Source organism: Mastacembelus armatus, chromosome 13 (assembly GCF_900324485.2).
Source record: "Mastacembelus armatus chromosome 13, fMasArm1.2, whole genome shotgun sequence".
Classification (NCBI taxonomy): Eukaryota; Metazoa; Chordata; class Actinopteri; order Synbranchiformes; family Mastacembelidae; genus Mastacembelus; species Mastacembelus armatus.
Window position 1 is genome coordinate 20,768,627 of NC_046645.1, and position 26,289 is coordinate 20,794,915.

Here is a 26,289-nt window from a genome sequence, read left to right on the forward strand (position 1 = left end):
AGGTGGGAATTACTTTTCTTGTTTAATGGTCTCTTCGGCCTTCGTTCAACTTGTGAACATGTGCGACAGAAAATGCAAAACCTACAGACTATTGATATTGTTCATCATCCAGTAGAAATGCCCTCCTCTCTTCCAATGCACTTTGTGTTTTCCTGGGGTGTATCACCAAGCCACAGTTTCACACCTGGTCAGAGCTGTTTTTAAAGCAAACACTGAATGTGTTTGTATTTGACCACACAGCTACCACAGATGTTTAAATCAGACAGGACACAGGCTAGAATCTGACTGAAGGTAGCCTGAACAGGTTATACTAGTAGCTGTAGGTATAAGTGTTAGCTTAACATTGTGAGGTTACATCCCTCCAGATCCTGGACCCATTTGTTTCTAATGTTTTCTGGTGGGAATCTGTGAAATGATGAATGTTTATCCTTTGACTGACATATTTAGAATGTACAGTTTAAACTGTAGGTCACTGCTGGGCTGTGCGTGCTCTTTCCACCCCAAGTGTTGTGTGAGTTAAAAATGACCAGCAAGGGAAAGAAGCCTATTTACTACTCCCATCTTGATAGTATTGGACACAGACTGTAGAGTTCCTGAGGCAAAAATTTCACACATTGTCTGAACAGCAGATCCTATAGAAAAGGGTTTAGGGAGGAGCTATGTTGGGTCAGTCTCACAAAACCAGTAAACTAGTGAGCTCTTCAAAGAAGTTCAGCAAAGGAACAAACACATTGCTTTGCAAAGAATTTATATCCTAAAATGTGTAAGAAAAACATACTTGGAAATCATATAAACATATGTTTACAGGATAATTGTCCCATTAGCATATGAAATTTTAAGATGTATGTAAATGGTAATAAATACAAGAAAAGCCTGTTCTGCTCCGGTGATTCTGTTAAAAACCACCAGGCATGACCCTGGAAGAACACACTTTGTGACCATATGTTCTCGTAAGAGTTTCCCCCACAACAGACCCCATCACTCTGGGGGATTAAGACCTTTCCTATCACACAAGCCTACTGGAGGGAAACCAAAGAAGGAATAGAGCTCCAGCCAATCTAATCAAATGGGAAATTAAAGATTATTCCTGTTTTTATCCTGACTTACTTTAAAGTCAGATAAAGAGGACAAAACAATGGAAGCAAGATGTTGATTCCTCACATATTGTTAGAATTTGCCCTCTCTCTCCGTCCACTTATGGTAACAGTTTTTTCAGTGTTTTTGTTCAGTATATATGTACACCCCTACACCTCCATCAAATTTCACACTTCACACACACAAATATTTTATGAGAAGCTCTTGCACTCCGAGGACCACAAATTCACTTGTATGGGCAGGATGCCCAGAAACTCTGGTCATAGTACTATGGAGTATATTATTTGTCTTTGAACTGCAGGTCCTCTAAAAAGAGGCCCAAGTAGCACGGGAGTCAGCACAAGTCTAAAATGAAGACCCACAGAAATCCCACAAAATAACCAACGTGAATTCAAGAGGGGGATCTAATTATTGCATTACTTTTCCCCTTGTCATTGTTTAAATTGCAGTGCTCTGTGAATACAAAGCAAAATCATTGTTTCATCCTTTGTGACTTTATTTTCTCCAATTTTTACTTAAACGATGAAATAAAACATTAAAATCATAACAATGAACACAAATTAAGTTGTGAATGTAGGAATTTACCAAATCTTTATCTCTGAGCACATGTAGTTAATGTTCCAGATACTTTCCACCACTCAGAGACTTCCAGATCTTTGTAAGCCATGGAGAAATTTGAGACCATGAACACTTGTGGGGGGAGAAAAATAACAAAAGGTCTTGGTAGTAAAGCACAGAGAAGAAAGCGACCATTTTTATGCTTCACCAAACTTAAGATGAGATTTATAAACATCACAAAAAACTTAAAACCATACAGTACTTTATGTATACCTATTGGAAGTATGTGAGTATGAATCATGCAAAAATAGTGATACCCACTTTTGACTCTGCCATAGCTCTAAAGCTTCTCTTTTAGTTTTCCTGTTAGATGTCAATTTGGTGCACAAGAGTCAGTGTGTCTTGCACAGGCTGCAGACACAATGCACACTACTGTATCTGACACATCTTTATCAACATTGTGAGTGGGTACGCCACTGGGCATATTTAGCAACTGTTAGTAGGTGTTAACAGTGATTGCTACTTAAGATTGTTAATACCGTAATTAACTGTTGCAGAATTTGCTAGACTAATTTTTTTATGTCTAATTCAACAAAGGTAGCCTATAGTGGTTGTCAAGGCAACAAGTATTCAGTGTTGTTATTTTAACATCTCAGTTGGCAGTCACAGAGTGGTCTGCTTTGACTGATCCTACTGAGATAATAGGAAGAAGTCTTTGATTTGAGGTAATTCCAGGTAATAGTTTCCAGAGAGAGCCATTCAGCACTGAGGAATGCAAAGTAATCTGCTCACGATGGTTCTGTTAAACCTCTCAGAAGACCCTGAAGGGTCGTCACCCATACCAGCTCACACTTACATCCCTTTTCAATAGAAAAATAGAGAACCAAGAATGAAAGTAGGATGGAAAGAAGGAGGGGCTCACACATCATCATGTGAACCAGAGCTACTGTTCACATGTAAAATTAAGGCTTTGAAATGTGTCATCATCTGCAGGTGTGAGCTGCTGGCTGGATATACGGAAATAAAGGCTAAATCACTGGCAGCATTTTGGACACAGAGATAAAAGATGAGCGTAGAAGATGGTTGAACAGCTTCTGCTACCACTTCACTCAGCCAGAGCCTGCTATTCCTATGAACAAATGCCATTCAAAATTTACTGCCAGTTTGATACTCCAGAACTGAACTGCTGCAGAGCAAAGGGGAAGACAGCATTTCAGCTTCCAGGGCCATTCTGTAGTGGTTCAAGCCAGCAAATTAAGAATGCCTGGTGTACTCTGTGATATCTTGTTAAAGGATACTGGTGATGGGCAGGGACTTTGTCACTATGCACACAATGGTTTCACTCACTGTTCCCAGGTCATGTTCATTAATTAAGCAATGTGGTGCTCAAAAGCTAATCTGATAACAGATCAGTGTTTTCTCACGGTTTCAGTCCTGGCTTCTGGATGACTTTGGTGGACTGCTTGACACCACAAATGACACAACAATGTGGACTGCCAAACCTGGGCAGGAGGAGAAGATGGGGGGTCTGGGAAGACAGGATGAGGCAACAGAAATAACAAACCAACCATACATAAACCAACAAAGCCAGGGATCAAGTCACCTAGATTCACAACAGTATGTCAGACAAATACCACCTTTCAGATATTCTGTTTTCTCTGACCACTGTAAGTTGACAGCAGGTGTTACGTCATTGTATTCACATGCATTAAGTTGAAAACATCTTTCAAAGGTCAAATCGGTTTTAAACTAACATCCTGACCTCTCTTTTTCCTCCTGTTTCTGGTAGAGTCATTTGAACATCCACACATCCCTTTGGGTAAGTCAATTTGTTTGCCATCTTCTTTTTCACTGCAGTGACTTCCTCTGCGCAGAACAAATGCTCTGTGTATGCGTGCTAAAATTACCATGATCTGTCGAACAGGTTCACAAATGGTCATCCAGGTGATTATTTTCTAACTTACTTAAAAAATGTTTAGATTTTTTGTTAATATCTTAAGCACAAAAATAGTGTCAGAGACTATCATGATTTGAGAAACAAAGTGCATTGGTAGATGGTCTAGCAATCACGTCATATTTAGGGCTGTAAGAAATTCCAGTGACATCCTGTTTCTTACTTTCTCAGTAACTGTTAAGTCTGAATTCTCTGTTTTGGAATCTTCTTCAGTATTTCTTCTAAATAGTTACGATAAAAACATAAAAATACAGAAATTGTTTCATTGATGAATGTTAAAGCTGGGACAGTCTCCATGGCTATTGGCTCACAGACTCTATTCACTTTGTCTGTCAGTCCTTTAGCAGTTTCCTTTTGGAGCCCATGCTTCAACTTTCTGCATGATATTATGTCCAATAGACCTTACACTGCTAACAGTTTGACATATCCCTTCAGACAAAGAACCAGAGGCCTCCTCAGACTAATGGCTGCACCAGATCACACAGGACCCACAGGAAAAGGGGAAAGTCAAACTGGAGAGAGCAACAGAGGTAAAAGCAACAGAGGTAAAAGACTAAGGGAGAGCCTCTCCATTGTTTCATTTTTTCATGTTCCCAAGTGGAGAAACATGATTTGATTGAACATCCTGGAGCACAACTTTGAGAGGTAAGTATGTCTAACATAGTGTTTTACGCCATGCAGACTTTCTGAGCCTACTGCTGATCATCCTGTGATCCCTGACCCCTGGTGTATATATTTATATATATATATATATATATATATAATTGTGTGTGCGTGTGTGTGTATATATATATATATGTATATACTGTAAGAATGTATATACGTATATACACACACACACATATATATATATATACACACACACACACACACATATATATATTTATATATGTATATATATATATATGTATGTATATATACACACGTATGGACTATATAAATTATTCTTATAGTCTTACTACTCAAGACTATTCAATGCATATGACTTTTGATCTAAATATGTACTTTGTCACTGCCAGAAGTTATTCATGTCCTGATCTGCTAAAGCCTTTTCTCACATCCTAGAAATCCTAGGCACCAAGTCCCTTGAAAAAAAGATTAATTAAAAACAGCTGCCAGTAACATATCTCTGTATTGACTTCCCTGGTGTTGTCTTTTCATGACAAATTTACTTTCAAAGTATAACAAATAATTTAATAATTTTACATTTCTGAGTGTTGACTAATAGATCAGTCAGTTATAATGTTTTTTGGTTTTGATGACAGCAGGGATGAAGAAAGCATTTGTTTTCAATCAGGGGTACAACTGCAGGATTAAGCCAGGGACCCTGTTAGTGAAGGGAGATATAACATCTAATAGCCCTATTTTTACAACTGTTGGCTTACAATTAGTGCAGCTGACAGATGACACGTTGGTATCGATGGTATTTGTGCTAAAGCTGGCACCCCAAGTGTGCTGCTCGCCTCAGTCTGGTCACATATACTCCCACCTGGCCATTGTGCAAGCCTGGGTTGAGTAGCCAAACCAAATCTGACAGCCAATGGAGGTGTGCATTATTGCTCTGTCTCACTTGCTGCATTGAAAAATAAAATAAGATTTTTTAAAAATCAATCAAGAACAATTGAATTTCACTTCAGAACTCTGTAGTTTCAACTGATATGTACTGAATGCCATGGCAAGGAATGATGGGATCCAATTAGGCAGGTTCATTTCCCTATAGTGTTGCACATGTCTCATCTAACAAGATGTTTAGCTTATTTTCTTTGTTTTTTTAAATCAGATTCTACATCTGATGAGCTTAAACAAACCCTGAAAGGCAATTGAGCTTCAGGACAGGAAGACAAACACCAGTGGTGTGTAAAAGAAGAAGCTGCACAAAGCACAACTGAAATCAATTGCAAATGATACTACAGACAAAATGTGCTGGAACTATATCTTTCCCACAGTAGATGCACCACCCTTCAGTCAGACTGTAGTCTGCTTGGTGCATCCTGCAGATACAGATAACAGCGAATAGGCCAAACAGTACTTCACCTCACTGTATCAAAAGGGATAAAGTGAGACTGATACAGGGAATACGTAATTATGAAGAAGAAATTATGCATATTTAACCTGTTAACAGAATACAGTAAAATAAGCACATCAAGTGGAGCAATAAAAGGAATGAGCAAATGGCAGCATCCCTTTGTTTTGGCTACTGGCACTACAGGGTAATCTTGGAAAAATATTTTTCTCCAGTCTAGCCAGACGTCACTAGACTGCTGGACTAACTCAATGTGACATCTACCTCTAATGCAAAAACTCAAAAAGGCCCACCCTTAACACTCAAAAATAAAGACCTCTCTCTTTCTCAAACACACACATGCAATATGTCTAAAGACCAGCAGAGCAACACCACTGTTCACCAAGCCACTGGGGAATCTGAAGAAACACAAAGGTGAAGGGGCTACAGACCTTCCCGTCTCTGTTACATCCCACTGGAGTCCTGCGCTACTTCCATTTCACAAACAAACTAAGGAGCCTTGAGCAGGATGCGGGAAGTGGAGAAGCCATGCAGAGCTTCAGCTTACAAAACAGAGAAACAGATATAAGCCTGGCATGAGACCAGGTTTATATCTAAGGAAGTGACCCCTAACAAGAAGAAAAAGGAGAAAAGCTGTTAGTGAGTTTGGGTTCACTGAAAATGGAGATGTCATGTTGAATGGTGGTGGAGCAGCTGCTGTTCAATAATGGTGAACTTCCACAACAGAGTTCACAAACTGGTGTTTCCTCTGGGCTTCAGTTGAACTCTTGAATAAAATTTGAATTTCATGAACAGTGTTTCTCACATGCAACAGTGAAAAAGGTGCCCTTCTGTCTGTTTTACAATTTAACTGCTTTATTATTGCAATACACAGTCAAATTTAACAAATACAGCATTTTTGATTAGCTATAGTTGGAAAAACACCATGCATTTATTAACCCACAGCTGCATTTAAAATCATTTTCCTCTTTTTTGACAGTTATGCATCACTTAGTAATTTAAACAGATATGTCTCTAAAATGCATTCTGCCAGGAGCCATTCTTTAAAGTGCAGAGGCCTCTGTGCTGTACAGCCACTGCCTATGGCAGCGAGTTCAAGAGATACAAGGTACATGATACCCAATCAAACTGGGGCCATAACAGACATGCCTGTAGAGGAAGATGAGAAGCAGCTGCTTATTACTGGCTACTTGCTGGGTGTCACTTCACGATTATGTAAATGAGGAAATATAGAGGTCACCAAAGGTCAATCAAATTGATCAACATAAATCATTGTAATGTTTTCTGTGTTAAAAAACACTTCTGGTGAAACAGATACAAGAAAGAAACAACAAAAGTCTTTCCCCAAAAATGGCAGTCACTGTTACCTATAACCTTCACATTTATCTGTGGCCAAATGATGAACCTTCACAGGTGTCCATGTCCAGTGCTAACACAGTGTATATGCTTATCAAATAACACAAGTGTGTTTCAGGTTGTTGACATATATAGGTACTACAGCTTCATGCTTTACCACAACATGATGATGAAAGCATAAATTAGAGTGATGCAGCATCTCAGTTCAGCCTTGTAGGAATAGCTGATAGCTGTGTTAAGATGGTAGAAAAGATTTAACTGATTTTAGTTTCTGTGTGCCCTTTCCAGTGTCAACAATTGCATGAAAGCATCAGACTATGGGGAAACCATACAGTTTGAGTTTTCTCAAACATTTGCATTAGCACAAAGTATCAAATCATAGAACAGACAATATTTAAAATAATCCACAATGCTCCTATACAATTATTGTAATTCCAGTAAACTGAGGGTTTTAAAAATCCAGGATGTCTTGATGTTATGAAAGACAGCCTTTCAACCTGGTTATTTCTAAACCTGGTTATTTCCAAACTGGGTTGCCTACAGCTGGAGGTAATAGCCAGATTTAGTCTGAACAGTGTCATTTGTTTGTTGACATTCTCTGAATGCATCAATCAAATACTTATCTGAAGTATATCATTACAGTGCAGTAAACTGTGAAAATAACAAACGATCAGTATAGCAAACTCTAGAACTTGCTAGTTTAACCCTGCAGCTCTCATTCCTCCAAAGGACACATTGAAACAGAAAAACTGAGTTGGCTTGTGGTTTCAACAGCTGTGATTTGCAAAACTGTCACTCTCCCAGTTACTTACTCTTCTTTCTCTCTTTGTCTCTCCCTCCCTCTATCTCTCTGTGTTCCTATAATATTCAGGCCTTTTTGTCTGACTCATTTCAACTGGCTTAATTTAGATTTCATTCTGGAGCTGGTTCCAGGTAGGTAAAATACTCTGATTAATCAAGCTTTATTATAAGTGGCCAACAATTTCCTTATCATATCGTTAACTAACATTCTCAGTTTAGTCTCTTTTGCATTTTTCTCAGAAAAGTGAGGAGTGTGTAAATGAATGTCAGAGTAGTGAAAAATTCAATGAAAAAAGCCCCAACCCTTCAACAGAGCAGGCTGTCTGTGGTTTAGGCTTGATTTGGCTTATTGGAGTTACTGTAATATTAATGTCAGTGTCGGTCTTGCCTGGTAATTGGCCCTTAAATCACAATTAAAATTTACAAATTCTGTATTATAAAAAGCTAGGATCTCAAATATTAATCAGGTGAAGTTTGTTTGACACTACACTGAGTGAAATAAAACCATTTTTTAACTCACAAACTACTGAAAACAGATTCAATAAAGGACCTTAAAGGATTCACAGACAAGCAGATTCAGAAGTGGATTTAGATTCATTAAAATGCTACTGAACCCCATCCCTACACGCCTCTCATTTCCTTCTCTTGGTCTAGTATTGGCAGACTGCATCCCATAATACCATACAGCCCTACACTGACCTTCATAAGGGGGCACACTATAACGCTAACAGTGTGCCCAATGCTTAGACTGCTTTCATGTGATCAGGCAGACAGTTAATATCACCTTTTATCCAAGGTCTTACTTGCTAAAGTTGAGCGGATATGATTTGTTTTATGTGTGGGATATAGCCAAAGGCTGTCCTGTCCTTCTATGACCTGCTGGTGTGTTATTATCTCTCCCCAGGCTGAAGACAATTTGAATTGAAAAGCATGGAACAAGTTAGCTGGTGTAGGTAAATGTGGCTTCACTATGTAATGACTTTGGGAGGAATTCATAGAAAAGGAAATACGGTCTACTCTCTTGAAGGAATACATATGGTGCGTATGATTTGGCAGCAATTACTTCTATTGCATGCACACAGCACCTAATTTCACTGTTTGCACTGGAGTTTATGCAATACAGTGCTCATTTTCCACATCAAACCAAAACATACTGTGGTGTCTTTTGAAACATGAAAGAGGTACCAGTCTGTTGAGAAAGAAATCAGCACATTTAACCATAACCCCACTGTTATCTTTAGAGTAATGAGCAGGCAACAGGTTTACAGGAGAAAATGTGTTTTGTTTAATGCTGGAGGTTCATCTTAAAATAAATAAGTTTTGAATGGAGTTCCTTATTTTACTGTTCTCCCAAAAAGCAATTAAGCACAATTGAAGTTTAAACAGGTATTTTCCATTTTAAAAGAACATTATGCTTCTCTGTGTTTACACTCGCTTTCACATTTCATTTCAGCACATGACAGTGGCTGATAGATTGGGCTTTCGGTGGTTGCAACTTCTTACAGGGAGATTGCTACCAGATGATAGGGTCTTAGAGTGCAAACTAGGCGGTTTGAATAAAGCTATAACTCTACACTCCCAGGGGTGTTATCAAGGACCACACTTAATAAGAATACCGGTGTGACATAGACAGAAATGAAACTTAATTTTCTCTGAATGGTCCTATAATGAGGACTATGAATAAAAAACATTAACTGTTGGTAAACTTCTTCTCCCTGTTTGCCTAAAGCAACATATTTTGTAGTACTGAAACTATTTTGAGGTTAACCATTTTCAAAGACAATTGAAAAATTAATTCTGAGCTTTACAGAAATGGTTTTCAACAGTTTAGGTCTTGCGGTTTCCATTTTGTCTTGATTGTGATGAATGATGAATTGTGAGAGGAAATGGAAAATATCCAACTTAATAGCCAGAATATTATACATCATCCAGAACTTCAGGATTCTGTAGGAACCATCTGTGTTAAAATCTTACTCTTGTGAGCTCTCAGATAAAAGCAGTTCACCAACTTGCTGTTGTGCATTCATTCCAGTGTGGTTTGTTTGATGGAGATATTTTTTTCCATCTTCATAAGGAAACATACACGCATCATTTTCTTTACTTAAAACTTCTTCATAAACAAGTTGTTGTTTTGAAATATAACCTTAGTCACAAGTACTATTTTTGACGCCCTATATTTGAAATATATGAACAGCCATTGGAGAGAAAATTCACTCCCACAGAGACACAAATTATGACAAACGAGAACGTTTACAACACTTCTGAAAGAAAAATAGGTATAAAGTCCAAAGCAAGATAATAGATCTTTTACTTGCCTCAACATTTCTTCTGTTGAGAAAGGAAGTGAGTGTAAGATTCAATCACAGTGAATCAGTATCTATTGCTGCAGGTGTTTGGTGACAAGCAGAAGACTCAACTTACAAATTCCTAAAAAAAATTCCTTTAAATCACTGTGACTTTGAAAAATACCGGTTTCAATACATGGCCTGCTAATTGCAGAACAGGCTATTATAAGTACTTGTACTGTATAGTGCTCTTCTCTTCTTTGTCAATGTTCCCTAGATGACAGTACTTCAGACTTTCTGGTAGATGAGAGTCAGTTGTTTTCATATGCTGCAAAGCCAAAGCAGAATCCATGCCTGAGACATCTGATAACTTATGCAAGTCCTATACAGTCTGTAATTTTTTTTTTTTTCATTTCCGTCAGCCCTCCCTTTAGAAAGCACATGAGTATAGGAAGCCATGGTAAACCTGTGGAATTTCACTCACAGGTCAAAGATGTCCTGCCAGATTCATGTCTGCTCCATCAGCCCCAAACTTGCTGTCATGGGACCTACACTGCAAAATGTAGTCATATTGCTTGGGTAGTTCAAATGTCAGGCTTCTGACTCAGTAGCAACCAGCCCCCACACTAAGTCAGTAACTTTGTTAAACCAACAGAAACATCCCAGCAGTCGCACATACAGAAAAAAAGACTGAAGTGGCACCTGGCTGGGAGCTTATCCATGCTCCAGTTCTGGGGTGTGAGGGGTTGCCCTGTCACCCAGAAGGGGTGCAGAACTTTGTTGCTTTTCAAAGTCTTGATGCCTCCCCCCTACCACCACCACCACCGCATCCCCACCTCCACCAGACAGAAAGAGAAAGAGTCAGCCTGGCGCTGGAGCCTTGGCAGTCAGAAAGATCTGTGGTGTGGCCCCTCCTTTTTTCACTGGGCTGGGATAAGCCAGGGAGTGTGGCGCCTCTGAGGTTAGTGGGCTGCCTCATCGAGACACCAGCTCCATCATGAGCCTATTTTTATTCCATTTTCTCGCTTTCTCTTTTTTCTTCTCTCCTACTCAGCCCTAAGTTGCTCTTTTTTCAACTCCCCACGTTTGCTTTCTCTATCTCTTACATTCTTTTGTGCTATTGAGTTGTGTTTGAGCTTTTATGCATGAATGAGGAAAGCAAAAAACCTACCTTGGTTTTTGGTTTGGATCCTAATATTCAGTTGCTTTTTTTCTCCTCCTATTTCTTTGTGTATATATGCTCAAACACTTGCCAAGATAGCTAGAGCTCCCTGTTACTGACTTGGCAGTGTCTATGTACTGTATATATTCAATGTTCTTTAACCGTCACGCACAAAACCTACTTGACTGCATCTAGAACTGTAGAGGTACTGTAAATCCAAAAGTGTCAAAGTTTCTTATGCATGCCTCCATTAAACTTTCATCTCAACATGTAACCTTTTAAAAAAATTGCACCGAGGAGCATAATCAACATACAGGTTGCTATCTTCGTCACACTGGGCCAAGAATAAACAAGAAAAGCGAGCGCTGAGAAAGAGTGAACTGATTTTTGGGGTATTTTAATGCCCTAAATGTCAGGATTGCACTTTTGAGGGAAAGGATCACTGTATTTAACCAGCTAATCCAACACGTTGAGTCAATTCACGTACAATGTGGTTACGCTGGCGTGTTAGCAGGGGGTCCTCAGCTTTCAGGAAAGGAGTTTACCATCATAAAGCAGCTGTCCCACATCGACTGCCCCTACAGACACAGACAGTGCCGTGTTTGTGCCATAAGCCATTCTATACAAGCACATTGTGGCAACTCCTCCGGCATTTTTAACAGCCTGGCAACAGCAAGCTCACAGAGTGAAAAGGGTCTAGACTGGTCCTCTAAAGAGACCCTTGCTACACATTTACACTCAAGGTTAAAAGAAACATTAAAACAAGGACGTGCTTGTAAATAAAACCTTAATCAGGATTGGTTACCAGCACTGGATTGGAACAAATAATATCTACTGTAAGTTTTGTGAAAGGGTGAAAAATTGGGGCTCGGCTGCAATTATCCAAAACATTACTATGCACCACAAACTATTAATATTTCTTAATCTCCTTAAGCAAAGTTGTTTTTAATAAAGGAGAAAGCAGAGTCAGGAGGTCCTTGGCAAGAGATAAAGGAATTATTTGATTTATTTAGAACCAATCTGCTTTTCTTTCAGCATCACCCATCAGTCTCCTAACAGCCATAGCTAAATGAGCTCTGTATTGCAAAAAAAGAGTTTCACACAAAGTATTCTATGAGCTGTCCTGGCTGAGTTGAATTCATTTGAATAATTTACTTTGCAGAATAGCATGGATATGGGGAAATAGTTGATCCATCAATCCCGTCTGACTCTGAGCTTTAGAAAAACACTTTCCCCTCTGTTTTTTGTATTGGTATATCTAATGAGCTAAGACACAGAAAACAAGGGTACAGAGTTATATAATAAAGTCTTCTGCTAGCCTGGAAAAGATTTGAAAAACTTCTGCTTGGTGCCGTATGAGCAAGCGATTTCCTGTCATCCACAGAGCACACTAATGCTGGGGCATGGTGTTCATTTCCAATAGCTTCCTTTAGTGCCCACATCTGAAGAATCCCATGGTTTAAGCAGGGATTGGAAATTCACCTACTGTCCAACATGAACACAGATTTGTGAGTATATCACACCACATTTTCCAGTCAGAGCACTCTGACGCCACACTGTTAATCCCTTTTACTATACCACCCAAGCCTCATGGAGACCACACCAAATCATGTACTCACCCCTTTGAGCAGAGAAGTGAATACCACTATGATTGCGTTAATGAGGTTTATTATATACTGTAAACCAGTAATAAAATTCACAGAAGGCAAAACACTAAGAATTTCCCCAGTAAAGGAGAGGTTGTATCAAAATACCACCAGTTGTTTGCCAGTTAGGACAACGCATGAGAGAAAAACTTATGATTAACCATCGAATCTCATGAACAGAATGAAGACTATGTCTCTCGGGGTCTTCTTGACAAAAGAAGTCATCCTTTAAGTCTTACAGGGCCAGTGTTTTCATATGCTGCAGCCAATTTACTGCAACTGCTGCTGTCAGATGTTTCAGTGTGTTATTTTCTTTTTCCAGGCAACACACTAGGTGAAGTAAATAAATAAGCAGACACGTAAAAGTTTTGCAGGTCATATTTGCATGAATTCAGCACCGTGGTGTAAAAGACAAAAATAATCCATTTAGCTCAATTTTCACCATGAAACTTTAATTCAGACCTAATACTGGATGTGGTGGACTACACAAGTCAAGCTAGTTTTGAGTGTCTGCTTGATGATGATTTTCATGCCATGTATACATGAATAGGAGAAAAACTTTATTTCATCCACACTGTCATTAAGGAGGACACAATTGTCTTTTAAAACACTATTGTGCAAAATGCAAAGACCTGCTTCTGAAATATTCACTCAAAATATGAAAAAGCTCGAATCACTTTAACTTACATTTAAAAAATCAGCAGAATGTTTGTTCCTGCAGATGTACGGATGACCTCTAGAAAACAAGAAATCACTAAGTGGTTAAAATGTTATACAAAGGCCTGGATAGTGCAATGCCAACTCTGCAGCAGTTGCCACAACTACACAAAATATCCCCTGGGACAGTTTTTGTAAATACCATTTCCCTCATATAATTTTTTCCGTAATCATGGCCTGTGACCTAAAGAAGCTCATTCGTATCCTCCCTTCTTCTTCTTCACTTCCCTCCAGGCAGAGGCCAAGCCAAACCAGGATGTGGACAGTGCAAAATCCAAGAAATTAGAGCTGAGTTGTATAGCACTGGGTGAATGAAAATTTATCTATGAGGCAATGGCAAATTATTCATGGATCCAGACTGTATTAGCACTTGCAGTAATTTATTTGTTCATATATGCTTCAGCTCTGCCCTTCATCCTCACTGCTGTCTATTCCAGCTGTGTTTACGCAATTGTTTGTGTGGAAGGTGAGCCAATGTAAGGGCTGTCTTGATGCAGAGTGCAAGTGTCGCTAGCAGGTATGCACCGGCACAGACTCATCGTTTACCAGACTCATCATCTGGTCCCTAAATGTTACTGCCAGATAATGAAATTACATAAATTAAAACAAACACTGTGATACAGTGTACAGTATACATCACTTTCCTGACACTACATTTTACACTTCATTTACAATGAACATGAATGTGCTGCAAAGCTAACATAAAAAGCGACCTTTACATGTTCCACAGTTTGCCTGTTATTGTAATTAAGTACAATTAAGTCTACATCTTTCTTCATGTAAAGCAACATGAAGGGGTACTGATCTACAGATCTGTTCCCTCACTTGATTGGCCTATCTGCCCCTACTGGCTCTGAAGACACACCATTCAGTTGTCCTCTGCAAAATTTGCTCAAGTGTTAGGGTGCCTTGCATCAACATAACCTAATTTTTAGTAAGCTCCCATCTTTAGGCACTTGTCCTATCATCTAATATCACTAGCGGGACTTCAGTCAAATCTCAAGCACACACACATAAGAATTAGGTCAATTAAGTCATGGATTGCTTTCAAATCCCAGTGCATCCTAAGTATGGAACTGCAGTGATTCAAGCATTGTCTCTTGTATGTCCAGGCCAAAAATTTTTTCAGATTGTGTGCTTTGGCCTCATCATCATGCACCCTTCTTCTACTGCACAAACACTTGCCAGATCCTGCAGCTTTGTCCCACCTTCCCAGACTAGGAAAAGAACACACTGGCAAGCATCTGTTGCATAGTTTGCCTCTCTCATCCCCTTATAAAACACCATTCGTCTTTATATGTTACAATAATTGTTAAACACATATTACAGATATTATTTAGTTGCTTTGGCTACAAGAGTGGAAAACCCTTAAAAGCTGCTTAGAAACTTTGTGGAAAACTCTTAAAAAACTCTTAAAAACTACTGAGAATCTTTGCATGTTGCTTTGCCAAAAACCCACCCAAATGGGATTACTTTTTCTTGTATAGGATATATTTATGACTGTGACATCAGTAAATTCTACAGCCAAGCTATATCTTTGAGGTGGTTAACTGGTTGCAGTATCATTACAGATTTGAACATTGTGCTCAACGAAATTAAAACATTTAGTATTTTCCCAATAAATTTTAAAATATTTTTCTTGTCATCCATTTCATGTCAGTAACCAGACCCAACACTAGAATTCTGCTTTATTATGCAACCGCATGTCGTGAATTAGACTCACTAAAGTCTTATAACATTTTAACTATAAATACAAATACATCCGCTTTCCCCAGCCAGACTGCCTTCAGTCCAATGTAAGCTATCCTGAGTGTTTACATAGTCTGTGCCCACATAGGCCTACTGGGTTGAGATATTAGATTTGTGTTCACATAGATAAATTATAGGAGATACAGACTGAATGTAAGAAACATTCTGGCAGCTCTAGGCGGTAGGGAGATGTAGGTGTGGACTAAGCCTTCTTCTGCATCTAAGTGTTTTTAAACTGATAGCTCTTCCCTCCCACAAGGAAGAAGAAGAGAAGATTATGCTGGCACTTCTTTGGGATGCCCTCTATCTGTTATCAGAGCCCAAGAAAGCTGAGAGTAACAGGGTGAAGGAAATTCCCTGTAGTGAGACAAAAAGCAGGGACAAAGCTGTCTGAGCAGAGCTGGAGTTTGGAAGAGAAGAGGCCTTGTGAACTCTCCCCCATGTCTGTCAGTCATGACAGATGCAGAGGCCCAGCCACTGACAACATGCAAGGATAGGGGGTGGTGGTAGTGGGGTGGGAGTAGGGGTGAACATGTTGAATAAACATATTTAGTCCTCGGTTATCCCCCGATACCCCTCCAAATGAAAACCTTGAAAATAATATAGATTCATCTGATAGCTCAGTTTATATGCCATGTTTATAAAACAGAATAAATGTGCTTTCTTTAGCCAAGAGATCATGATGTTCCTATCTCCAAACAAACATCCTCAGACCCTGCTGCATGTTCCCCAGGTCTCTAGGATGTGTTGATAATGCTGTGTGATAACTGAGACACCAGGAACGCAAAAAGAAACAGGGATGAACTCTGGAAATGGGAAAGCTTATCTAATAGCAGTGCGCTGCATTGACAAAAACAAAAAATCTAAGAACTGTGTTTCCACAAGCTGTAGAGCTCACCTCTGCATGATCTGTTCAAGGACTCTCTTAGCACATAAATATTCCACCACAAATACAATGGACAAACTGGCACTTTAGGGTGATGATTTGGCTGCAAAATCGATGGGGTTTCTTGTTTACGACGCTTTCCTCCCTCTCTCATTTCCCCGTATTGCCATGGTAACAAACTAACGCTTGAGCTTCATCTACTCTCCACTTTTGCACGCACACCGCATGAGGTGATTTGAGGTTTTTCCCTCATTTGTTTCTTTCTCACTATTCCTCTTTTCAGAGCTTAGAAACACTTCATAACAACCAGTCTGTCTAAAATTGTCCTTTTCTATTTTGCTTTCTATAGAGCCCATCTTGGCCCAGGCCCACAACAGCAATAGTGCCCTTCCCCCAGCTCTTCAGTAAAAACTTTCACCATACTTCTATGTGCATGTGAGTTAGTGTGATGAATAAAGAGCGGAAGGAACAGGGCATAGAGCAACTTCACACTTAAACTGCCTGTTTTCAAGTCATTTATGAAACTACAGGAGGGAGAACACTTCACACTTCTTTTTTCAGTCATACAGTATACAAGAGTAAACTGACACTGTAAGAAACTTCAAATAATAATAAAGGACAAAATACTGCTCAGGTAGAAAGGTTATATGAGCAGACCTCAGTTAGGATTCAGAGGTCAACATTTCAAAGATGAATTTACAGCTGGTTGTTATAAAGTGTTTCTAAGACAATGACATGTTCATAAATTTAAGTGTAGAATTTACATGCTTGACTTGAAAATATAAAGGAGGGACCACAAATAAAAAATTGTGCAGTAGCAGCAATGACAGAAATGGTAACAGGGAAAGAGCAGTGACTGAAACTGGCTGAGATTTAAAGCTGGAATAGAAGGCCGTTTTTTCTCCTTGTCGTTGTCTGCATGATCCTTTTATACTCAGCATGTGAGCGTTCACTGAAAATGTGACTGCCAAACCACTGTGACAGTAAATTAAAATTGCAAAAGTAAAGCTTAATCAGTCAAAATGTCACACAGTGGTATAAATGAAAAGCTTTGTGCTTGCATATTGGTAGTGTTAAAGTCAGATATCCTGTCATGTTTTAATTTCTCACTTGCATACTGATGATTGACATTTCTAATACAAGAGAGAAAATTACCATTAACCAATACCACAGGATGGTCACAGCACTGAGGGTTCAATAATAGGGTTACACTCGAATCATAATGTACTAGAGCAGCTTTTCCATTCAATCCTGATATATCATATAAGCTGTGGTGCAATAAGTAAGACTGTATATCTTATCAAACATTCTGTTTGCTTTGGAGACCACACATCTAAAGAATATAGTCCAGGAAAGTTTTCAGATGTTGTCAAACTCAACTTTAAACATCACTCATTGGATTGTCGAAGGTTGGAAACTGTATTTATTTTTAATCAGAGCTTTTGTTATACTGGTGATGATGAAAGTCACAGAGCTGGCTGATCTGTCAGAAGATTGTGATTTATAAGTCATGCAGCAGGCTTGCAACTGATAGTGTGACAGTTTGCGTTCCTGAAGGACCTTACAAATCCCAGTGAAAAGGTAACTTCCCCTCCCTCAGTAACTAAAGACTAAAACCTGCAGTAGGACTGCACAGAGATTGTGAGAAAGTGCAGTAGGACTGCACAGAGATTGTGAGAAAGCTGTGAAATTGCTGTAGGAAAAGAAACAAAACAGCTATTCGCTTACTTTTGCTGAATCACTAAAGAGTTAAAAAGACAAACTGCCCAATCCAAGTCAGATCTCTGAATGAGCTAGTGTTATTCCAGCATGTCGTGACTTCACATACAAAAGGTAAATTGCTACATTAATCACTATATCCGCTGTCGGGGCTAATCAGGGCCTGTAAGCAATAAGTTGTTGATAACATAAATTGGCAGCAGGTGACTCTTTAGTTCTACTCAGGCACCAAATCAAAGATCTGCACAGGTCAGCAAACCAATATCATTCACATCTGCACACCCTCTGAGTCCAGTTCAGTGAGATTATGAGTGAGTACCATGGCACTCTACATGGGAGCAAACTTGTACACAAGCAACTCTACAACTGTGACGCAAAAAAATAAACCTGTGAAAGCAGTCTGTTACCGAGACAACACCAACAGAATAGCCGATTAAAAAGGGTCACTTGGTTGTAAGGATAGCCAGATGAATCGAAGATTCATCGTAGATGATACAGCTTTCTGTAGCACATGGCAGAAATTCAACTGGGATTTGATGCTTTTATAGTTGCATCAGAGATCTGATGAAATATATTATACATCATTTCCAGGGATCCTCTATAAAGACACAGCCAGGTTTGACTGGAGAGAGCTTCTGAAACCAGATGTCTGGATGCCTTCAGACCTGGCGATGATGCATTGGCTTGCTGAAAGCATCAACAACTTGTTTCTCCATTATCCAAACTACTGCACTGACTGGCTCCCTGTCTGCGCCAATTTGAAAGGTGAGTTGACTTTGCCAAAGCTGTCTCAGACAATACACACTTTTTCTGGTAACCTAACCATGAAGTTCTTTTCATATATCCTCTGAGGGTGATCAACTTCACCCTAAAGCCCGAAAGAGACCCACTTTCCACAGTCCACTCATACTAAAGACACCAAAAAGTAAGTTTTTATATCACTTTCCAAGGAAGTTCGGGTTCTGCCCCAATTTGGATCAGATTGACTGCATGACATGTCCAGTCTTAGTCCTATACTGGAATGTAAAGGTGGTACACAGAAGAGACCTGCACTTTGGTTTGGCCACGGGCAGCCAAACTCATATCTGCTCCATAGATTTCCCTGCACTTAAGCCTTCTGTGTTGATCCTACGTATCCCACAAGATGGATTTGTTAAGGGCACTGATTAGAGGATTTCTTCCACCCCAAAAACACCAAGACACACAGATATATACACCCCAGTCCCCGGCTTTTCTTCCCTTGCCCTGATACCACATCACACATCTTGAGTCCTGCAGCCCTGCATACCAGCTCTACCTAATTACAGCAAAAAGTCCCACTGCTCCCCACTCTGCCCCCGGGCTCCTCACGGCACCAGGATACACACAACAATCTAAACAAAGTTTTGACCTTACAACATGCTAGTTAAAAGAAGCAGCACACCACTTTACATAAATTCTGCAGCACCAGATGAAATTAGTCTTATTGATGAGCTGTATAACCCAATTAATTTCCCCACTAACTCTTTAAATCACCTCCTAGCACACACAAAGTCAGTGTTAAGCAAGGCAGTTGTCTCATTATTAAAACAGGGTGAATGCATTACCTTGGAATAGAAAAGGCACAACAGATGTTGTCCCTTATAACACAAAGGGGATTTCTGGTAAATGTGGCAAAGGCTTCGAGATATGCAACCAACAGTGTGAGGGTGGACCACCATGGAGCATCAGTACTCAAAGACTGTGAGCCTGGTTAGAGCAGTCCTTGGTGCCTCTCTGCTTGAAGCCAAGACAGACAACGTTGGCTAACTGCAATGCAAAAGTGAAACATCTTTCCCCACAAACCTCCATCTCCCTCTCTATGCTCTGATAACTCATCCATGTGGCTTGTCATTCTGCCCCTCTTGATATCTCTTTCTCTGTTTCTAAAGCCTTGGAATTAATAATTATTCACTAGAAGTAAGCAAGGACAAACACCAAAAATTGAAATGTTGGCAGTGTTGCTTGATGAATACCTACCATCAGTTATTAAAGCCCCTGCTGATAAATCTTCTGTTAATCATCAATTTCATTAATCAACTTAATAACTCAACTCAGTGCTATCAGTACATTTTTTTTAATTAAAATGGCATCTAGTGGAAATATCAATACCAATAAATGAACAAACAAATGAACTATTTGTCCCTTTTTTAATATAAAATTTACTTCTGACATATAAAATGTGGCTAAATAAAACAATAATTATATTAAAAACTGATCAAAGAGCTAAGAGGGAATATAATTCCCAGCAAGTATTGTTGATACACACCGGCTGGTCACATTTCAGTCAGTTCAACACCCAGCGCAGTAATTTGGTCCACACAGGAGCTGGAAACTTTCATAGCATCATTACTGTTAACAAGCATCTGCAAAACATCCTGCTCTAACACTGTCAGTGTATGTATATCCCACATTTTCCTGACCACACAAAGCGCTAGTCTTGGCTGAGGAATCTTTACTTCTGGCCTTATTTGTATTTAGAATGTTTCCCCACATCTTATCACGTCTTGTCTGAAACATTATATTATATTACCTATTTCTTGCAAGAGACAATGAGGTACTGACTAATCCCTATGCTCAGTCAACTTCACAGTCCTGATGTGACCTGGTTATAAACCAAAATCAATGTAATTGAGAGCAGGAATAGGATGATCTGACCACACGCCCTGTAACCAAATGCACTACTCTTTCCATGAGCTTGTTAGGCTCAGTAACATTCTTCTCAATTGTTATTTCAACTGGCAGTCAATACAGCAGCAAAGCTGGAGCAAAAGGGGTTGAGGTTGCTGGCAGATGAAACCGATACATTCTTTGTAACAGTGAAGTTCTGGAACTGGACACAATTTCCTCAGTGGTTAAGATATTTTAGGGCTATATATATATATATATATATATATATATATATATATATATATATTATATATATATATATATATATATATATATATATATATATATAGATATATATCCATGCTAGAGACACGTCTGTCATGACAAAATACAACATGCTGGTGGCTGAATATGTACCATTACAATAGCTGCACTTCATCATTACACTATAAATGATTTGTTACTGTTTGTGATTTAGTTTCCTGGTTACCGATTTATGTACCTGGCAAGCAGTCACTCAGTGTCTGCTTTCCAGTCTAGTGGCTTCTGATGGACAGCAGGAAACTGGATGGATGATTTAGCTCAGATTTGCTTTGGAACAGAAAGTCTATCATGAGCAGACCATGCTTCCTGATGCCCAGCTTGCTTAGCAGTGCCAACTGCCTACCACATGTGCAGGGGGACCGCAATCTGTGAGAACAGAAGGCCAGAGAACCTGCATCACAGCACAGTATCCCCCCTTCCATTTCAGTTGTCTCAAAGGACAAGGAAGACAAAGTGAGCATTTGTCTTTATTTATGAAGGTCAAGCTAAAGTGCTCCTCTTGAGCCTGAACACAACATTGCAAAGGCACACACACCTGCAGTCTGACTTCACTCTGTTTAATCTCAATTACACCAGATTTTGCCAAATTGAATCAGTCTGAGCCAGGTCTGACTGGAACTCACAAGGCAGTGTGTTTGCATCATCCTGAGGGAGTACTGAGCATCCCCGGGCAGGCAGATGTACGGCTCTCACCTGCTCTGATTCACATGTCACCACTCCAGAGGGGAAACAGGGGAAGTGAAGATGTGTAATTGGATCACAGAGGGGACACAGCAGTGTGGGAAAAGGAAGCTAGAAGAGATAAGAAGCCTGGACAGACAGAGAAAAAGTAAAAAGAGGCAAACAGAGACAAAGAGACAGGAAGCATGAAAGAGATCTTACCCCAAAGAGTAAGCGGATAGATGTTAAAAGGCGGGATCAACAGCTGGATCCAGCTGCTGAGTCAGGGCTGTGTCACAGCTGCCAGAGGCTAACTGTCCCTAGGGAGACTCAACTGTTTTCTCTCTTTCCCTTTATCTCTCTCTGTCTCTCTTTTCACTGTATTAAATAGAAACTTGGAAGCATGATGAGATGTCTGATGAGAAGTCTGCCTCACCTACGTCAGACAGTCTTGCGGACAATCTATAATAATCACATTTCTTTCCCCAAGAAAGAGATATATAAGCCCATCGTCCTTTCTTACCAGATGTTGGTAAAGCCCCCTCCAGCAGGCTTTTATCTCACAACTTCTGCCTCACAGCCAAAAGTGCTGCAAACACTGCTTGCTTTACTGTTCAGTATTCACATACATACATACAACCAACAAAGAATCATTGTTCTGATCTATTTTGTTTTGCCATATATCACTGGCTGTTAGCTGCACCTGTATGACAACAATCTGACAATCTCAAAGTTATTTATGAAGAAAAAAATCTCAAATGTTTACTGTTTTCAGATCACAATTACCAAAACAATCAATAATGACAAATTTTAGTTGCAGCTCTAAGATAAATACAGTTCTGACACTTGCAGTAAATGTAAATGCAAATTCACTGCTCCTTCCATTCTGTTTCACAGTTTAGTGTTAAAACACACATAATTTTGGTTTTCCCCTAATGAACAGTATTTCCTCCAAACTTCTGTATTCAGCCATGTGGCATTAAAAGTTTCACCACAATTTTCCCCTCTTCCTCTGCTGCTGGAAAGAGAAAGGTGGTGGATTTGCTGATGGACATCTAAGCACAATAAAATGCGCTCAGCTCTCTGAAGCACAGAAACTTTGACCCACACCCACACTCTATCCAGATGTACATCAGTGTTTATGTTCGCTTCAGTGCCCTTACTAGGCCCAGGAGTAAGTGCTCAAGGAAGTATTACATTTGTGAACACATTAAGTAGCACATCCAGTTTCCTGCAATTTTACCATTCCCTGAAAATACTATATACCGCAGAGCCACAGCGAAGCTTCGTAGTTAGCAGGAGGAAAAAGAAACAGAGGAGACCAAAAGCAGAGTCAGCTAGCCTCAGGCTAAACCAATCTCACAGGGAGACAGTCCGGGCTGGTATTAAAACAGACAAGTGAACATTTTGTTTGACACGAGCTATCCCCAGAAAAATGTCTGGTGAGAATTGATTACATGGTTTGTGTACAAAAATACAAAGACTAAAACAGGAAATTTCATTCATCTCCATAGTTAGTCTCACTTATTTGCAAAAAGTTGAAGCCTCACTCGGATATTCTGGGAAAGCTGTACTGGATAAGTTATTATGGTACATGAACAGACTGAGCAGTAAGGTGTCCTTTCCAGTCACCAAATCATTGCATTTTACATGGCTCTTTTGTGGAACTTTAGTTTGAGTGAAATTAACATTTTTTATGCATTGCACTACAGCTGCAATGATCAAAATGTGGTTGACATTCATGAGTATCAGCTAAAACACGGAGAGGAGAACATTTTTGAGGAGAAGCACACATCTATTAAACTTAATGCTAAAATAAAAGAAACTGCATGCTTATTGTATAAATGGACCAGAAGATAGCACACTCAGTAAACTGTACATTTTTCAATTGATTGTTAAAACAAATATACTCTACAAGGACTGTGAGGCAGATATTCTAAAGGCACAGACGATGAAAGTTGAGAGAACATTATGAATCCGAATTGTAGATTTGCATTATAAAAATTATTATTTCACACCACTGCAGTAGCCACATTTTTTCATCAGCTAACACTGACTCAAGGTCACCATGGCACAAGGTAATGTAATTAGCACCTGCCTGGTGGTCACAAGGAGGCAGTCACTATAATGCAAAAAGACTGTGGCAAACTCCTAGGCACTAGCATGAAAGAAAGCCAGAGACATCTGGCTTTTATGTTGGCAGCAACAGAGAAGTGATTCAGAATGCCACTTCACACAGGTACCTTTTTCAAGTAGACTGCCCTGAAAAAATCCAGTTAAATTATAAATGTATAATGGGTGGTGTTGTATGTTAGGCCACTTACACAGACTCTGAATATCTAAAGTAAAAACTAGCAGGCTTATATTATTATTGTAGATAAGACATTCCAGCCAAAGCATACCAATCCTATACAATACCAAAAATAGGTTTGCCAAGAGATTTGGGTGGTAAAAGAACGAAGAAATTAAGAAAAGGGGCAAAATGTTTGCTGTTTGTTCGTCTGATGTCACAGAGTGGCCTGCAGTGATGACAGTTCTGTCATAAACATAATGGAGGTGGGTTTAAAAATTAGGTCTAGCCTAACATCATATGCCGCTAATGAGAAATGAAGTGAGATCAGATAAGAATTCGGAGACGGACAGACCAATAGCCAGACAAGGAAACCCTCCCACTCATGTCACCTCTGCCATTCATGCCAGCACTTGTCAGAGCTCATTTCCCCCTCAGCTGCCTAGAGACCCCCTCTCACCTTTCTATTGGAGCCAAAAATCCCCCCCCACCCCCGAAACATACAGAGGGGCAATTCTTAGCAGGGAGACACTCTAAGTCAACCAAAAATTACTATAACTTGATGTGTAATTTTGTCCATATTGAGATATTATAAAATAACCAACTGAAAAGCTTCATTACTTCACAAATGAAATAACACAAATAAGAACAAATGGCAAATAACTCTCAAAACCAAGACAATACAGATTTGCTTTACTGAATTTGCTGTCTGTTGTACCTCATTATTCCAAATCAATATTATTTTACTTTTTTCCCTCCATGTCAGGAATCAATAGCTCCTGTGCTTAATGATCAAATTAAATGACCCTGGAATAATAATTTTTTTAATCTTGTTTACTTTCCTATTATTCTAAGAAGACTGCACACATTTGTAATAAAATATACACAGTGTAAAGAAGAGATATAAAATACTGCTAAAGAACATGAAAGGATCAAGGACACATCTGGAGAGTGAAGTAAGCTATTTTGTTATTGTGGTTTCTTTATTGCATCATATGCATAATTTCAAAGTTTTTTGATATCTAGAACTTATAAAACTGGACACAGTTTGAAAACTAGTAATGGTGAATCGAATAAGTAATGGTTGATGAAACAAATGTTGTTTCATGTCACATTTCCTCTCTCAAAGATGACCTATTTGCTTTGCAGTGGATCTATATTGAATTACAAAACTGATTGTTAAAAGGCTTAAGGCCTTAGTTTTACATATCTTTTTCCTACAAATCTAATGATAGATAAATACACCAATAACATACAGCAGAAGGCGACAAAATATCACAGGCACAACATTGTGGAGCCAACCTAGAGTACATTAGAATAATCATGAACTGCTGTGCCGGTGACCTGCAGAGGGGGAAAAAAACAAGCCACTTGAAATGCTTGAATTAAGGATCACAATGCCCTTATTGTAATAATTTTTGGACAGCATTGTGAATGGAAAAGGGGAACATTGGGAATTTCATCTACATAGAAAAAAGGCAGTCATCAGATGTCTTGCTGAGATGTTTGGATGTAGAGCTGGCACCCTGAGTTAAGAGCAGTCTGTTCTCACATGGCCCGCCAAACAAATGTCTGCAGCACCCAGGCAGGCCCAAGAGCGGCCAGAGCGCCAGTGCCTTTGAAGAACTACTTCATACTTGGACTGTTTGAGGCCACTGATCAAGCATATCATGCTCAGAGAGTTGTTTGAGAGCAGGTAGTAATGCTTTTAGAGTGAGTGCAGAGAAAAGACAAAACTCTATCACTGGTAAAAAAAAAAATTAAAAAAAAAGCAAAATATAGGTTTTCAGATACTTTTGTTGAATTTCAACCATCATCACAAGAGTGATCATGGAGCTTTACAGTTGTCCAAAACATACATTTTTTAATAAATCTTTGGTTAAATTTCCAAATTCCATAATCAATCTCAGTACATTCCCCATTTCCCATATCTTCTGGTCCCTGTGATTTATAGTGAGGGGACCTCCCACAAAAAGCCCACATAGCTTCTATTTCTGCATTCAAGCCAGGAGTCGTGGTAAGGCCTGTGTCTCCCTTCACCACTCCCTTTTCCAAGGCCAAACCCGGGGCCAAGATCCCGTCTGCTAGCCCCTCTGTCTTGGCTGCTCTCTGTATTCAACTCCTTGATCTATGCAATTCTACTGCAGACGCTTGTGAAATTGAAGGAGCAGCATTACACTACACTTGTTAAAAAAGCTTGATGACTGAAGACATTATTAACAACTGATGAGTTGTATTTTTGTAAATGCAGGCTTTTTAATAGAACTTAAGAAAACAGTATGTGTTAGTGAAACAGGGCTGCAGTCACAGGGGGTGCTGTAATTTGAACTTTAATTCATGTTGTCGTCTATAGCCATTTTTTCTCACGGTCAACTAGCCTAATTAAGGTGCCTTTTGAGAGTGAAGTGACATCTATTTCTTTGGATAAAGCCCTGA

General features: G+C 39.3%; 1 protein-coding gene across 1 annotated transcript in view; it reads right to left on the reverse strand.

Moving 5' to 3' along the window:
- Nucleotides 1-26,289, reverse strand: part of LOC113125432 (protocadherin-16-like) — a 71,352-nt gene that overhangs the window by 36,864 nt on the left and 8,199 nt on the right. The window lies entirely within an intron of this gene.